Below are 15,675 nucleotides of genomic sequence, written 5' to 3'. Positions count from 1 at the left end.
CCTCGAGACATATCGTCTCACTCTTGGGTCGTCACCCTGGAGATCTCGGAACCAGGGGAACCACCATCCCCTCAGGAGAACCACCATCTCCCAGGAGAACCACAATCTCCTCTGCCGCCCTCGGGGCCCACCACCCCTCAAGCTATCGGTATATGGGGAACCACCATCCCCTCAGGAGAACCACCATCGCCTTATGAGTTGTTTAGGACCCACCGTCCTAGAGCAAAAAAGTCTTGACGTCTCTAAGCACCTCCCGACACTCCCGTGGTCCCCGTAAGGCAACACAATGTCCTTCCAACAATCATATTCCCTCAGCGGAATATCACCACCCCATGACCACTCTTCAGGCCAACACTAGAACTTCTCAACCATTCGGGTGTTTACACACGCCCTTCCCAACAATAGACAAGTTCTAACTATTCATAGAGCTTTCTATTTGTTTGCAACTGTACTTTCCATAAATAGGCAAGCTTTAACTATTCATAAAACTTTCCATTTTTAGAACCCGTACATCTCATAGCACCGTGAAATCACCAATCAAAATCCATGAGAACTGATCATCCCATCTGTGACCACTCTTCAGGTCAACCCTAAACATTCCCGCCACTCGAGGCATTTCACATCCCCTTTCCAAAAATAGACAAGTCATAACTATTCATAGAACTTTCTATTTATGGAAATTTTCCTTTTCTGGAACTTCGTATTTAAGAAACTTTCCTTTTCTAGAACTTTCTATTTTCTTTTTGCAACAACACTCTCCATAAATAGCAAAGCTCTAACTCACTTTACACTTCACATATTTAGAAACTTCCTATTTTTAGAAACTTCAATTTCAAGAATTGCATAATCTCTTAATCCATTCCACATCAAGATTCAATAAGAGCTATCATCTTATTAAATCCTCTCCAACAACATTGTAAGTAAATCCGCAATATGGTCATCTCGGTCTAAGCAAAACCTGTTGCCACACTCACAGCACCCGCTGGACTTCTAGCAACACCAGTAAGCACACCAACCACACCCTCAGGTCTCCACCTGACCAGCATAAACCTGACCTTCCCGGTCAACACACATAAACTCCTTCCCCGAGATTAAACCCCCATCAACCCCGAGGTCCGTATCCGGTCTCAACCGAAAACCTGAGATTGAACCCCCATCAATCTCCTAAATCCACATCTGGTTACAAAAGGAAATCTGAGATTTAACCCCTATCAATCTCCTTAATCCACATTCAATTACAATGCTTATTCCCACGTCCTTGACCCTTTTGCCCCCAACTCATCCACTCTTAGGTCGCAACCTTCAAACCATACCGATCTCACTCTCAGATACCCCATCTTAGTGCAGTACCGTCTCACCCTCATGCCTCAGCCTCGGGATCTCGGTACCAGGAGAACCCCCATCTTCTAAGGAGAACCCCCATCTCCTCAGGAGAACCCCCATCTCCTCAGGAGAACCCCCATCTCCTCTGCCACCCTCAGTACTGCAGTCTTTCGAGCTATCAGTATCTAGGAAACCCTCCGTCCCCTCAGGAGAACCCCCATCTCCTCATGAGTTATTCATGACCCCCTATCCCTATAGCAAACGGTCATAACGTCTATAAGCATTTCTGCAATCGGGATCACCCCTGTGATCTGCGTAGAACATCTCAATGTCCTACCAGCACCATAATCTCTCCCAGAATATCACCACTGTCATGGCCACCCCCAGGCCTCACTCCAAACGTCTCAAACACTTTGGATATCCCCCTGCATCCTTTCCGAAAATGGACAAATTCTACCACCCGAAAACTTTCCATTTTTAGAAACTTTCCATTTATGGAAACTTTCCAATTTTAGAAGTCCCGCGCAAACAAACTCCATTTGCAATACATCCACTTTCACAAGTTGCCGCTAACGATATTTTCTCATCCACCTCTTACAACACAACTAACAACACACAAAACAACTTACCGTGGAATCTCACTGAAGGGCTCGAAAAGGATGATTCTAGGACTCTATACTCACTCAAATTAACTAACTACTCATAATCAATTCCATCACCCAGCATCATGCATCAAACAACAGGAAAATAATTCAACCAATTAAATTCCTGAACCGCTCAAAACCATCCACTTAACCATCCAAGAACCTTAAGGGCTCTGATACCAAACTGAAACAACCCGACCCATTTTTTTTAATAATAATATAATTAAATATCCCATAATATTTAATTACAACCCAAACAATAAACCAACATCTACAACTCCAATTAACATAAAACCAACTATCAACATGCACAGCGGAAACATATAAACCTAACCAACATAACCGCAACACAATAATTGAGATCCTAGATCATCCTCCTCCTCATCGCCTTGATTCCACGCTACACATTCATTACCTGCACCACAAACACAATGAGATGCGTGAGTATTACCAGAAATACCCAGTGAGACGATCCTCCCATCTAAAAGCTATACACACAAACAAATCAAGAGTACAACAACAGATAAAACATAACAAACAATTCATTTAATAAAACGCCCAATAATTCATTCACCACAACTACACATCATCACACAAAACAAGTTATACAACCCAATCGCTTAAATAAGCTCATGGTCACGCACTCACCTTAACAAGTGATTCACGAAAATAACTACAGCCAAAAGAGAAGCTCTCCAATATCCAATAACAACCAAACTCGCTCCTACAACCAATCATAATAACAAAACAAACATTGAAAACACACTGCCAGAAAAATCAGAAAAGAACAACCTCACAAGTGAAACCACGAAATCAAAATGAACCGTTAACTTTTCAATCCCTCCGATGAAAAGCAAGGTCTGGAGGTCCAGAAACTTCCCACAAAATTTCAGGACCATCAAATCTCAGATGAAACAGCAATCGATTCCAAAAAATCCGCTGGTCTCAATCCGCGACTGAGAAGAAACGCCCCACGAAACTGCCAATATCTCCTAGAATATTAACTTAAATTCACATCTGTAAAAGGAGAATGATGATAAAAGGCTTGAAAACCAAATTTTCTAACCTTTGACAACGATTTGATATATCAAAACTATTTTCTCCCAAAACCTAACGATTTTGTTCCTACTCCTTCTCTCTAAGACAAAGCTTTGTTGATCTCTTTCTCCTTCTCCTTCACAACAAATCAACCAAGAGATCTCTCTCTCTTTCTCTGAGAAACCAATGTCGACAATCACAAAAGAAGGAAGCATCCCCTTATTAAAAAAGGGTTACTGGTTTAATTAAATTAAACCGAGATTTACCTAAACCATAATTAATTAACCATCCTTTGATTTAATTAATAAATCCACCAGTTTAGTAAACCAACCGGACACTAAACCGAACCCACTCCAATTCTCGATATAAACTCCAATATTTCATATTTTTTCGGGATACAAGCATTACAATTCTCCCCCTCTAACAATATATTCATCCTCGAATCTGAATACACCTCAGCTCATCTGCAAAACTCCTCCAACAACCGTCGCAATGGTTCACACCACCCAACCATCCGCTCTACCACAACAAGGACACCACTGGTCGAAACCACCCTGAACCCACTGGTCATTCAATTCCGACCCCACCGGCGAACACCATTCCGACCCCACTGGTCAACATCATCCTGACCCCGCTGGTCTACACAATCTGGACCCCACTGGTCCACACAATCCTGCCCCACCGGTCAAACAAAGTCCTGACCCCACTGGTCAACACTAAATCTCGGGATTGAACCGCCATCAACCCCGACATCCACTTTCGGTCCCTATGTTCATCCATACGTCCTAGACATTATTTGCTCTCAACTCATCCACCCTGAGGTCAAAACCCTTGAGCCATACCGATCTCACTCTCAGACCACCGTCCTCGAGTCATACCGTCTACTCTTGGGTTGTCACCCTCGAGATCTCTGTACCAGGGGAACCACTATCCCCTTAGGAGAACCACCATAGAGAACCACCATCTCCTCTGCCACCCTCAAGGCCCACCACCCCTCAAGCTATCGGTATATGGGGAACCACCATCCCCTCAGAAGAACCACCATCTCCTTATGAGTTGTTCAGGACCCACCGTCCCTAGAGCAAAAAAGTCTTGACGTCTCTAAGCACCTCCCGACACTCCCGTCGTCCTCGTAAGGCAACACAATGTCCTTCCAACCATCATATTCCCTCACCAGAATATCACCACCCCATGACCACTCTTTAGAACAACACTAGAACTTCTCAACCATTCGGGTGTTTACACACGCCCTTCCCAACAATAGACAAGTTCTAACTATTTATAGAGCTTTCTATTTGTTTGCAACTGCACTTTCCATAAATAGGCAAGCTTTAACTATTCATAAAACTTCCCATTTTTAGAACCCGCATATCTCATAGCACCATGAAATCACCAATCAAGATCCATGAGAACTGATCATCTCATCTGTGACCACTCTTCAGGTCAACCTCTAAACATTCCCGCCACTCCAGGCATTTCACATCCCCTTTCCAAAAATAGACAAGTCATAACTATTCATAGAACTTTCTATTTATGGAAACTTTCCTTTTCGGGAACTTCCTATTTAAGAAACTTTCCTTTTCTAGAACTTTCTATTTTCTTTTTGCAACAACACTCTCCATAAATAGCAAAGCTCTAACTCTCTTAACACTTCACATATTTAGAAACTTCCTATTTTTAGAAACTTTCCATTTCCAGAATTGCATAATCCCTTAATTCATTCCACATCAAGATTCAATAAGAACTAATCATCTTATTATATCCTCTACAATAACATTGTCAGTAAATCTGCAATATGGTCATCTCGGTCAGTGCAAAACATGTTGCCACACTCACAGCACCCGCTGGACCTCCAGCAACACCAATAACACACCGGCCACACCCTCAGGTCTCCACCTGACCAGCATAAACCTAACCTTCCTGGTCAACACACATAAACTCCTTCCCCGAGATCGAAACCCCATCAACCCCGAGGTCCGTATCCGGTCTACACCAAAAACCTAAGATTGAGCCCCCATCATTCTCCTAAATCCACATCTGGTTACAATAGGAAATATGAGATTGAACCCCCATTAATCTCCTTAATCCACATTTAATTACAATGCTTATTCCCACGTCCTTGACCCTTTTTCCCCCAACTCATCCGCTCTTAGGTCACAACCTTCAAGCCATACCGATCTCACTCTCAAACCTCCCGTGTTTGAGCAGTACCGTCTCACCCTCAGGCCTCACCCTCGGGATCTCAGTACCAGGAGAACCCCCATCTCCTCTGCCACCCTCAGGACCGCAGTCCTTCGAGCTATCGGTATCTAGGGAACCCTCTGTCCCCTCAGGAGAACCCCCATATCCTCATGAGTTATTCAGGACGGTCATAACGTCTATAAGCATTTCTCCAACCAAGACCACCCCTCATGATCCGCGTAGAACATCTCAATGTCCTACCAGCACCATAATCTCTCTCAGAATATCACCACTGTCATGGCCACCCCCAGGCCTCACTCCAAACGTCTCAAACACTTTGGATGTCCCCCTGCACCCTTTTCGAAAATGGACAAGTTCTACCCCTCAAAAACTTTCCATTTTTAGAAACTTTCCATTTATGGAAACTTTCTAATTTTAGAAGTCCTGTGCAAATTCCTTTCCACATGACGCACAAGTCAAAAATCCAAACGAACTCCTGACGTAGGGAGGATTTAGTGAATTTAAATTTTCTTTTGATATCTACTTATGTTAGTTTTCTATTTTTGTTTAGAGTTTTCTATTTTGTGTTTTGGGTTTCTTCTCTATATATAGCGAGAGCTTAGGTTATTAGTAAGACAGTTTTTGATTCTAATTAATAAAAAGCAGAGAGTTTTCTTCTCTAATCTGGTGGATTTCCAGAGTTCAAGCTTGAGAACTTGATTTCTAGCTAGGTTTAGTGCTTGCTAATCTTAGAGTTTCCGACTGCGTCAAGTGGTATCAGAGCAGGCTTTCTCCTGTTTCTTTTTCAAAGCTTGATCAGCTATGGGGGATCAATCTGCCACCAAAGCAGACTTACAGGGTTTTACCGAGGCTATTACCACAGCCCTAACTGCTTTGACTGACCAAATGGCGAATATGACAACTGGGATGACGAACCTGACAACTGAGATCAGAAACGGCATCAACAATGCAAATCTACAAAGAGGTAGAGAAGGCGAACAAGTTGGGCTTAAAAAAAATTTAACATAGAAACAGGGGAAGAGTAATCCCAAGAGTGGACAACAATCATGCTGTTATTCATGAGAGTTCAAGTTCTGATGAAGAAGTAGTTGTGGAGGATGAAGTTGAGCAAAGGAATCGACAAAATAATCATGACTACCGTGTAAAGGCTGACATTCCATTGTTCTATGGAACTATGGGTGTTGAAGATTTTCTAGATTGGCAAATAAGCGTTGATAGGTTCTTTGAAGTCATGGGTGTCCCTGAAAACAAGCAAGTTAAGATGGTGGCAATTAGGCTGAAGAGTACTGCTGCTGTGTGGTGGGATAAACTTGTTATTCAGAGGCAAAACAAAGAAAGGGACCAGTCAAGACATGGAGGCGGATGAAACAGTTCATGATGGATAGGTTCTTACCAGAGGACTATGAACAGATTCTCTATACGATGTATATTGAATGTGTTGTTCAAGGAAAAAGGACTGTGACAAAGTATACATCAGAGTTTCTGCGATTTTCTGAGCGTAATGATCTTGGAGAGATAGAAAATCAGAAAGTGGCACTACAACAAGTATGCACATTGTTAACCAGAGAAAAACGTTTTCATGATCTTTGATAGCGTTTTCATGAGCGCTGTTTTAGGGCACTGTTATTATATGTACCCCATATACAATAGCACGACTTACGTATGCTATGTTATATTTTTATAACATAGCTATAAGAAATTGCTATATTATCAAGATCATAATTTTGAAAAAATTTATACAACATGTTTTTTTTCGTGCTATGTTATAGTTTTATAACATAGCTCTAATAAACTGATGTATTACCAAGATTATAATTTTGCAAAAATTTATACAATATTTGATTTTTCGTGCTATGTTATACATATCTGATATAGCTGTTGCGAAATGCTGTTTTATCTTGTTTACTGTGCTATGGTATATTCTTTTATCATAACATTTACCTCTACTTTTATAGCATTTTCTGATATGTGATTATAGCACACATAACCTGTTTTATAAAATCTCATACATTGACCATTGATTAAACGTCTCTGATCCAAAATACATAACAAAAGTCTCAAGAACATCAGTTTACCATCAAAGTCTCAAGAACATCCAAAATAAACAATCAGTCTCAAGTACTTAACATTACACAATAAAACCATCAGTTTAAGACATAATGACCTTGTTCTCTGGCCAAGCAATGCAGGAGCTAAGTGCATCTTCAATAATCTCTATTTCATCGGATGGCCTCCGAACTTTTACATTTTTCACATTCACAACATCTATCCACACTTTAACTACATTAGAACCCAAGCGAGTAAAGTGAACCTTATGTTCCGGATCATTTGTTCCCCATCGTCCTTCAGCCACAACCCTATTCTTTCCAGTTAAATCCTTCAACTTGCACTTCTTATTCTCCTTGGAAATAACTTTATTAATGCGCTGCCATGTTTACAATATAAACCATCAGTCATCATATAATTAACAAAAACAACTTCATAACATATGAAAACACTTACTGGAGACTTCCTGAGAGGAGACTGTGATGGTAAAGTATTTTTTATTGGAGATATTGGACCTGTTGCATAGATGCAGATTTGGCCTGCGATGCAGCCTTTGAAGCCGTTGTTGTAGTTTTGGAATCTGTAGCAGACTTAGAAGCTGTGGCTGCAGACTTGGCCTTTGATGCAGACAAAGAAGCATGTGATGTAGCATTGTGACCAGTTGGATTTTTTTCTTCCATCTTGATAACTCATCTTCATCTACTTCTACTTCCTCATCTTCATCGGATTCACTTTCATCATAATCACTGTCAAAGACTGGTTCTTTATAGACAGTTCTCTTTCTCTTCATCACAGCCTTTTTCACATTTCCAAAATCATTTTGGAAGTTTTTCAGATTCTGATGAACTTCATGACCAGTTAAAATTCTTGACTTTCTCCTATGCTCAACTTTTCCATCAAACCAAGTCTTCTTTTCCCTATATCTGTGTGTTGGAGCCAAACCTTTTCTATGACACATGTAGACATGTTTCCTGCTAAACTTCAACCACATACTACCAGTATTTTTCCCACACATAGGACATCCCTTTACCTTTTACTTTACAACCAGCAAGGTTTCCATACGTAGGGAAATCACTAATGGTCCAGAGAAGCATTGCCTTTACAGTAAATGTACTTTTACTAAAAGAATCATATGTTAGCTCTCCATTATTCGACAGATAATTCAAATCCTCAATAAGAGGTTATAAGTAGACATCAATATTATTACCTGGTTGTTGTGGACCAGGAATCAATAATGTCAACATTATATTCTCCTTCTTCATACAAAGGTGAGGAGGAAAATTGTAGTTTACCAATAGCCCAGACCAGCTACTATAATTACTATTCTTCATGTTGAATGGATTAAATCCATCTATGGACAGCCCAAGCCGTATGTTCCTTTCTTCAGCTGCAAATGAAGGATACTTCTCATTCATCTGAGCCCATGTAACAGAATTTACTGGATGTCAAAGTTTTCCTTCAGTGCTCTTGTTAGTGTAATGCCACCGTAAGTCCTTGGCCATGTCCTATGATCTGAACATTCTCTTCAGCCTTGGTTTAATTGGAAAATATCTTAATACTTTCTGTGGGACACCTTTCTTTACCTCATTAGTCCGCTTATTAGTCTTCCACCGTGAAGCATTACATTTGGGACATTTTTCAAGCTTCTTTAACTTCTTTCTGAAGAGGCAGCAATCATTAACACATGCGTGGATCTTTTCATATCCCATATGAAAGCTCTTAAAAAATTTCTTGACATCATACAATGATGTGTGAAGGACATTATCATCTGGCAACATGCTTGGCAATGTCTGAAGCAGTTCACTGAAGCTCTTATCCGACCAGCCATTATGTGTCTTAATCCTAAACAAAGTCACAATAGCCGATAACTTGCTGTGGTTTGAACAGCTAGGGTATAGTGAAGTTTCAGCATCCCGGATCTTTGCAAGGAATTCATCTTCTTGTTGGTCCTCACCCTCTGCAATCTCACTTAAGTCGCCCACAGGTTGGTCAGCTAAGTCACCTCTACAAGCCAACTCTTGATCAAAAAATTCAGCAGCTTTATATAACTCAAAAACTTCCTCATTCCACTGAGTTGGTTTACTTTGAACTTCATCTACTGACTTCACATCTCCATGATGATACCAATCACTATGCAGCTTGTATGCCTCATCCATCCCTCTTATTACAAGATGCTCAACCACAACACTGTTTAACTGGCGTCCATTATTACGACAGTCTTTACAAGGACATATTATCATTTCTATGTCACCGAAAGCCGCAAACACATCCCTTACAAATTTCGAAGCTCCACTTTTATAACCAGGATCAGCTCTTCAATGGATAAGTAAAGAACATCTTAAAGTATCCAAACCCAAAATGAAACCTAATTATGAAATATAATTCCTTACCTGCATAGATGCACCCATGCCTTGTCCAACATTATATGTTATAATATAAATTTTAACCTTTATAGATAAAATAAAGATACATATTATACATAGCTCACATTAAGCAACAATTCAGACAATTCATGACATGTATTCAAAGCATAACCAACATTAAAACTGTATAAAACTGTTTCGTATTAGTGAATCAGTCAATACTGCACTAATTTAGACACATACAGATGCTCTTAAACCAATATCAAACTGTGTAAAATCTCACTAATCTAATCACTATTTATACGAATCAGACTCAAAGGATAAAACATAGCAATCACCTTATTTTGGTTGAGTGATACTAACCTGTTGTGTGAGTACAGAGAAATGAGAAGCTTCAGTTCCCCAACATTGCAATCACCAACACTTGGGGAAAAAAAAATAATCGTTCAGTTTATGAAGGATACAAAGCTAAGTTTATGAAGGCGCAAATTTAATCGTTTATGAAGGCGCAAATACTCAAATCCGAAAGCTAAGTTTGAGTCAAATCTGTAAATAATCGAACCCTAACAAAATAGATGGATTCGTGTGAAGACTAAACTAGATAAATCTGACATAAACTTATCGAAATCACACATAAGCTGTTTGAATTCACAAATAATCGAAACAGATAAAGAAATTAGGAGGAAGAAGAAAGACATGCCTTCGATTCGAGCTCTCAATTGCGATGGATATGGAGATTTAGGGCTTCTCAAAAACGGCAAAATTGGGGCTTTTCACAAACAGCGATAATATTGAAGATTTGATAGAGATTTAAGATACGAAATTGATCACACACAACGAATTTAGAAGAAGAAATCGAGTGTAGCGAGCTTAGGTTGTAACAAGAGAGAGAGAGAGAGTGTGTGTCGAATTTTTGGCTTTTTTTATTAGGCGATTAAGTGAATTAGTATTTCACTAAGTATTGGCGGACAAAAGTCACTTTTGTTTCCCGCTACATAATTTTCCTATCATAGCGTTTATAAGATGCTATTATAAAGTAACCGAAAAAAAATCTCATCTTTCATAGCAGTGACGGAAAATGAGCTATCTCCGTCTGCTATCAATGTGCATATTTGTTGTAGTGTGGCAAGATATATCAATGGGTTAAAGAGTTCTATTCAAGAGAAGATGGGTTTACAAACTGTATGGACTGTGCAAGAGGTTTCTAGTCTAGCTTTGAAAGCTGAGTTAATTGAGAATCTCCTCGCAATTTCACTTATTTTAGAAGATATTCACCTCATAACAATTCTGAATTAATAGGCGATAAGGAGAAGAGTGCAGTAACAAAGGATACTAACCTTCGGAATAAAGGAGCTGGAAGTTCTAACAATGGTTCTAATAATGCTCAGCAGAATAAAGCACCAATCCAGAAGCAAAGTAACACTTATGCGAGACCATCCATCGACAAGTGTTTCCGCTATCAAGGACAAGGTCAGAAATCAAATGTTAGTCCTAGGAGGAGGACTACAACTTTGCTAGAGGAGGAAGAAGAACATGAAGAAGAGGATGAATATGCAGATGTTGAATTTTCTGAAGAAGAGTCGAATGAGATGATAAACATTATACTTGAAAGGGTCTTGTTATCATCTAAGGAAGAAGGACAGCGGAAAAAATTATTCAGAACAAAGTGTTCAATTAACGACAAAGTCTGCAACTTGATTGTGGATAATGGTAGCACATAAAACTTAGTTTCTCATAAACTGGTTGAATATCTGAAGTTACCCACAACGCCACTTGAGAAGCCATATGCTTTAGGATGGGTGAGTAAAGGTTCTCGATATCGAGTAACACTATCTTGTAGGGTTCCGATCTCCATTGGAAAACATTACAAAGAAGAGGTATTGTGTGATGTTCTTGACATGGATGTTTGTAATATCCTACTTGGTCGTCCTTGGCAGTACGATAATGACGTTACATATCGAGGAAGAGATAATGTGTTAATGTTTTCATGGAATGGGCACAAGATTGCTATGGCTCCTATTTCACACCTTGATCAAAATTCAGGGAAGAAAAATTCTAACTTCCTGGTATTTACGGATAGTGAAAGAGAGCTTGGCGAAGCAATAAAAGAATCTGATTGTATCTATCCAGTGGTGATTAAAGGGCTGATGAGTGTTGTAACAGAAGAAGTAACAACTCCAAAAGAAATACTAAAGATTCTACAGGATTTTAAGGAGCTGATTGCAGATGAGTTACCACAAGAACTACCTCCTATGCGTAACATTCAGCATCAAATTGATCTTTGATGTTCATATATTTTACCCTGTTTTCCCTTAGTCTATTCACATCTTTTGCATCTTTTGCTATCCATTTTTACCATTATTGCATAGTTTTAGGACCAATCATGCATTAGAGTATAGTTGCATTGCATTTGCATCTTTTCATGCATAATCAGGTGAATTTGGAGCTTAAGGAGGATGGAAGCAATGCAGAGGAGAAGTGAAGCAATCATGAGGGAAAGCAAGAGAGTTAAGGCTGAAGAAACAAGGTCTGGAGTCCCACTCGACCGCCCACTTGACCAGACACTCGACCGTGTGCAGAGAGGGACTCGACCGAGTGGAAGATGCACGAGAGAAGCCAACTTGACCGGTCACTCGACCGAGCACCAGGTCGAGTTGGCCGAGCCGCCTAGCTATTTTGTCTTTTAGCCTTTTTAGGGCTTCCACTACTTTTTCTATTTAAGGACCTTGTACCCAGCAGCCACCAGGGGTCCAGCTTTTTAGATAGTCAAAAACCTAGTTTTTACCCTTTTGGGAATTATTCCTTTTGCACTTTTATTTTTCTTAGATCTTGTACTTCTTTTAAGAGAGAAAACACTAGATTCTTCAATATTGTTGGTTTCATAACTTTCAGAATATTGAGAATTCGAGTTTGATTCTTTCTCCAATATTGTAGATCTTTGCTTTATCTTTCATTTGATGCAAGTTTTAGTATTTTCTGGGTTTATGACTTTGATGTTCATCATGTGTTCTTGTGAGTAGTTGCTTAGGATCTTGAGGATGGGTTAGGCTGGGCTGTGTTTGAGGTTTGTTTGATTTGGTCAAGCTTTATTTGGTCAAGCTTGATTGTGGTAGAATCTCTTCTAGGCTAGATGTTCTTAATGCTGATCCTATAACTGAGAGGGTAGGGTTTGATTTCAAGCATCTTAGCATCACACCAATGTTTAAGAAGCATAGATAAGGCTAGATCTAGAGCTTACCATTAGGCTTGCTAAGAGATTAGAGGTCTTGTTTGGTATGAGACATATTGCTTATGCCTGCTTGTGTAGATTCTTTACTTTGTGAGAACAAGTCTAGAGATGCATAGGTTTGATTGTTTCTTGCCATGAGAGTGGATTAAACTTGTCTTGGAAATATATGTCTAGAGATTAGCTCAAAGTTTGCTTGAGATTTGTTGACCAAGTTAGGTGACCTCAATCATTAGTCCAGCCCATGAATCCCTCCTCAAGGCCTTCCTTGTTTATTGATTTCTAAGTCTTAATCCTGTTGTTTGATCGATGTTTGATTCGCTTGTGTATTGCTCTGTTTTTCTAGTGTTGCTCTGTTTCATAGATTTGTCCAGCTCGACCCTGCATTCGATCTACACTCGATCGAGTGCTTGCTCGAGTTCATCCCCAAAACTTTGGTTTATGATTTGTAGTTGTCCTATCTTATCTCTTGTCTCATTCTAGTTGCATTTCTGTTGTATTTACTTAGTGTCTTGTTCATTACTTACCTTGCATTAGTTCATTACCATAGTTTCTGTTTCTGTTCTAGCTTCATATTAGTCATAATCATTCTGTTCAATTTACATTCAACATCTAGTTCTAGTAGCTTTTACTTTCTGTACTTTACATTTCATAATAGGATTGTTAGTGACAAACATCCTTTACATACTTGGCTTAACTTAGGCTCATATGCACATCTTGATTGTTCACAAACTCTCAGATTGGATTGACACCTCTTGTACTACAATTGCATAAGGGGAATTGAAACACACTGCCATCCATTCATTCATATCTCACCATTCCATACATTCATCATTTCACCACCCACCAAACATATGTGTTTCAATTTGGTGCCGTTGCCCATTTGAGAGTGTTTTTGTAACATTTAGGATCATTATTAGTCTAAGATTAAGTTCGTTTATCCACTTGTGAAGTTGCTGAACTCGAATCTTCTTTTGCTTGGTTGTCTTGTGTTTCAGGTACCACTCGACCACCCACTCGACCACCACTCGACCGAGTCGTGATCGAGCACTTGATCGAGTCAGACAGCGTATCGAAATAGACACCACTTCCCAGTCGACTCGACCACCCACTCGAGCCTACGCTCGACCGTGTACCTGTTCGAGTTTGTACTCGTGTTTGTTGATGCACACAAGGTCAAAGGGGAAAAACAATCTTCAGAGGCCTATTGACAACATCCACAGGCTGCAAAAGGGTTTGAGACATAAGCAAAGAAGAGTAGTTCCAGAACAAAAAGAGAATCCAGTCATCATGGAGCAACAAGATCAAGTTCCAAGACCTAGGCACATTGGCGCTGGAGATGCCCCCAACACACACAACCAGAGAGCTGGTATTGTGCCTCCCACAGTAGCAAACAACAACTTTGAAATCAAAAGTGGACTAATATCCATGATTCAAGCCAACAAGTTCCATGGGTTGCTAATGGAGGATCCTCTAGACCACCTTGATGAATTTGATAGAATATGTGGTCTCACAAAGATTAATGGAGTGACTGAAGATGAATTCAAGTTGAGGCTCTTCCCATTTTCACTTGGAGACAAGGCTCACCTTTGGGAGAAGACTCTTCCTACTGGAGCAATAACCACATGGGATGCTTGCAAGAAGGCTTTCTTGGCAAAATTCTTCTCAAATGCAAGGACTGCTAGATTGAGAAATGAAATTTCTGGGTTTGCTCAAAGAAACAATTAGAGCTTTTGTGAAGCTTGGGAGAGGTTTAAAGGATTTTAGACTCAGTGTCCTCACCATGGCTTCAGTAATGAGTCCCTATTAAGTACTTTGTATAGAAGTGTGCTTCCCAAGATCAGAATGCTTCTTGACACAGCTTCAAATGGAAACTTCCTCAACAAGAATGTGGAAGAAGGATGGGAGTTAAACTTCCTCACAGAACCATAAGGTCCACCTCCACTGACCAAGAGGACAAGTACAAGAAGGATTTGAAGATGGTCAATGAGAAGCTTGACAAAATCCTTCTTAGCCAACAAAAGTCTATTCACTTCATTGGTGAAGAAGAGGTTCCAGTTCAAGAGGGGGAGAATGAATTTGCTGAGCTCTGTTATATGCAAAACCAGGGTGGAGTCAAAGGCTACAACCAAGGAGGGTTCAAAAACAACAACCTCTCCTATAGAAGCAACAATGTAGCTAATTCACAAGACCAAGTCTATCCACCTCAACAGCCTCAACAACAGAACAACTATGTCCCCAAAAAACAACATCAAGTGTTCCAGCCTCAGTTGTGTCCTCCACCAGGGTTTCAGACTAACTAAGGCCAAAAACAAGACTTAAGAGCCATGATGCAACAGCTGTTGATTGGGCAAACACAAGGAAAGATTGAGGAAGCCAAACAGTTTGCTGAGTTGAATCAAAGGCTCACATCCCATTATAATGACCTGAACATGAAGTTTGAAGGTCTCAACTCTAGAGTGAAGTTTATGGAGAGCAACCTTGCCTCTACTTCAGCTCCTAAACCCAACCAACTCCCTGGAAAATCTGTTCAAAATCCAAAGGAGTTCACTGCAAAAGCCATTCATATCTCTGATGAGGAAGTCACTGAGGACAGTGATGTTCAAGATGGGTTGGATTGGTCATTTCTTGAAGTTCAGAGTGAAGTTTGTGCAAAGAGATCTGAACCCGACATTGCACTCGACCAGGTGCTAGAGCAAGCACTCGACCGAGTGCCTGATCGAGTGGTCGATCGAGCTGAAGGGTCAGAAGCTGTTAAGCCTGCTAAGTACATCCCTCCTGCTTACAAACCGCCTCTACCATTCCCAGTATATTTTAAAGCACAGAAGATTAA

General features: G+C 40.2%; 1 non-coding gene across 1 annotated transcript; it reads right to left on the bottom strand.

Annotated features, from left to right (window-relative positions):
• Positions 1 to 14,525: 14,525 nt before the first annotated feature.
• Positions 14,526 to 14,632, bottom strand: LOC147924491 (small nucleolar RNA R71). Its single transcript, XR_015587901.1, has one exon. It is a non-coding gene; the product is annotated as a small nucleolar RNA R71 (small nucleolar RNA).
• Positions 14,633 to 15,675: the final 1,043 nt, after the last annotated feature.

Source organism: Camelina sativa, chromosome 17 (assembly GCF_030686135.1).
Source record: "Camelina sativa cultivar CO46 ecotype springtype chromosome 17, ASM3068613v1".
In the NCBI taxonomy this organism is placed as follows: Eukaryota; Viridiplantae; Streptophyta; class Magnoliopsida; order Brassicales; family Brassicaceae; genus Camelina; species Camelina sativa.
The sequence above is the reverse complement of the archived record's forward strand: the minus strand, read 5'-3'. Positions and strand labels throughout refer to the sequence as shown.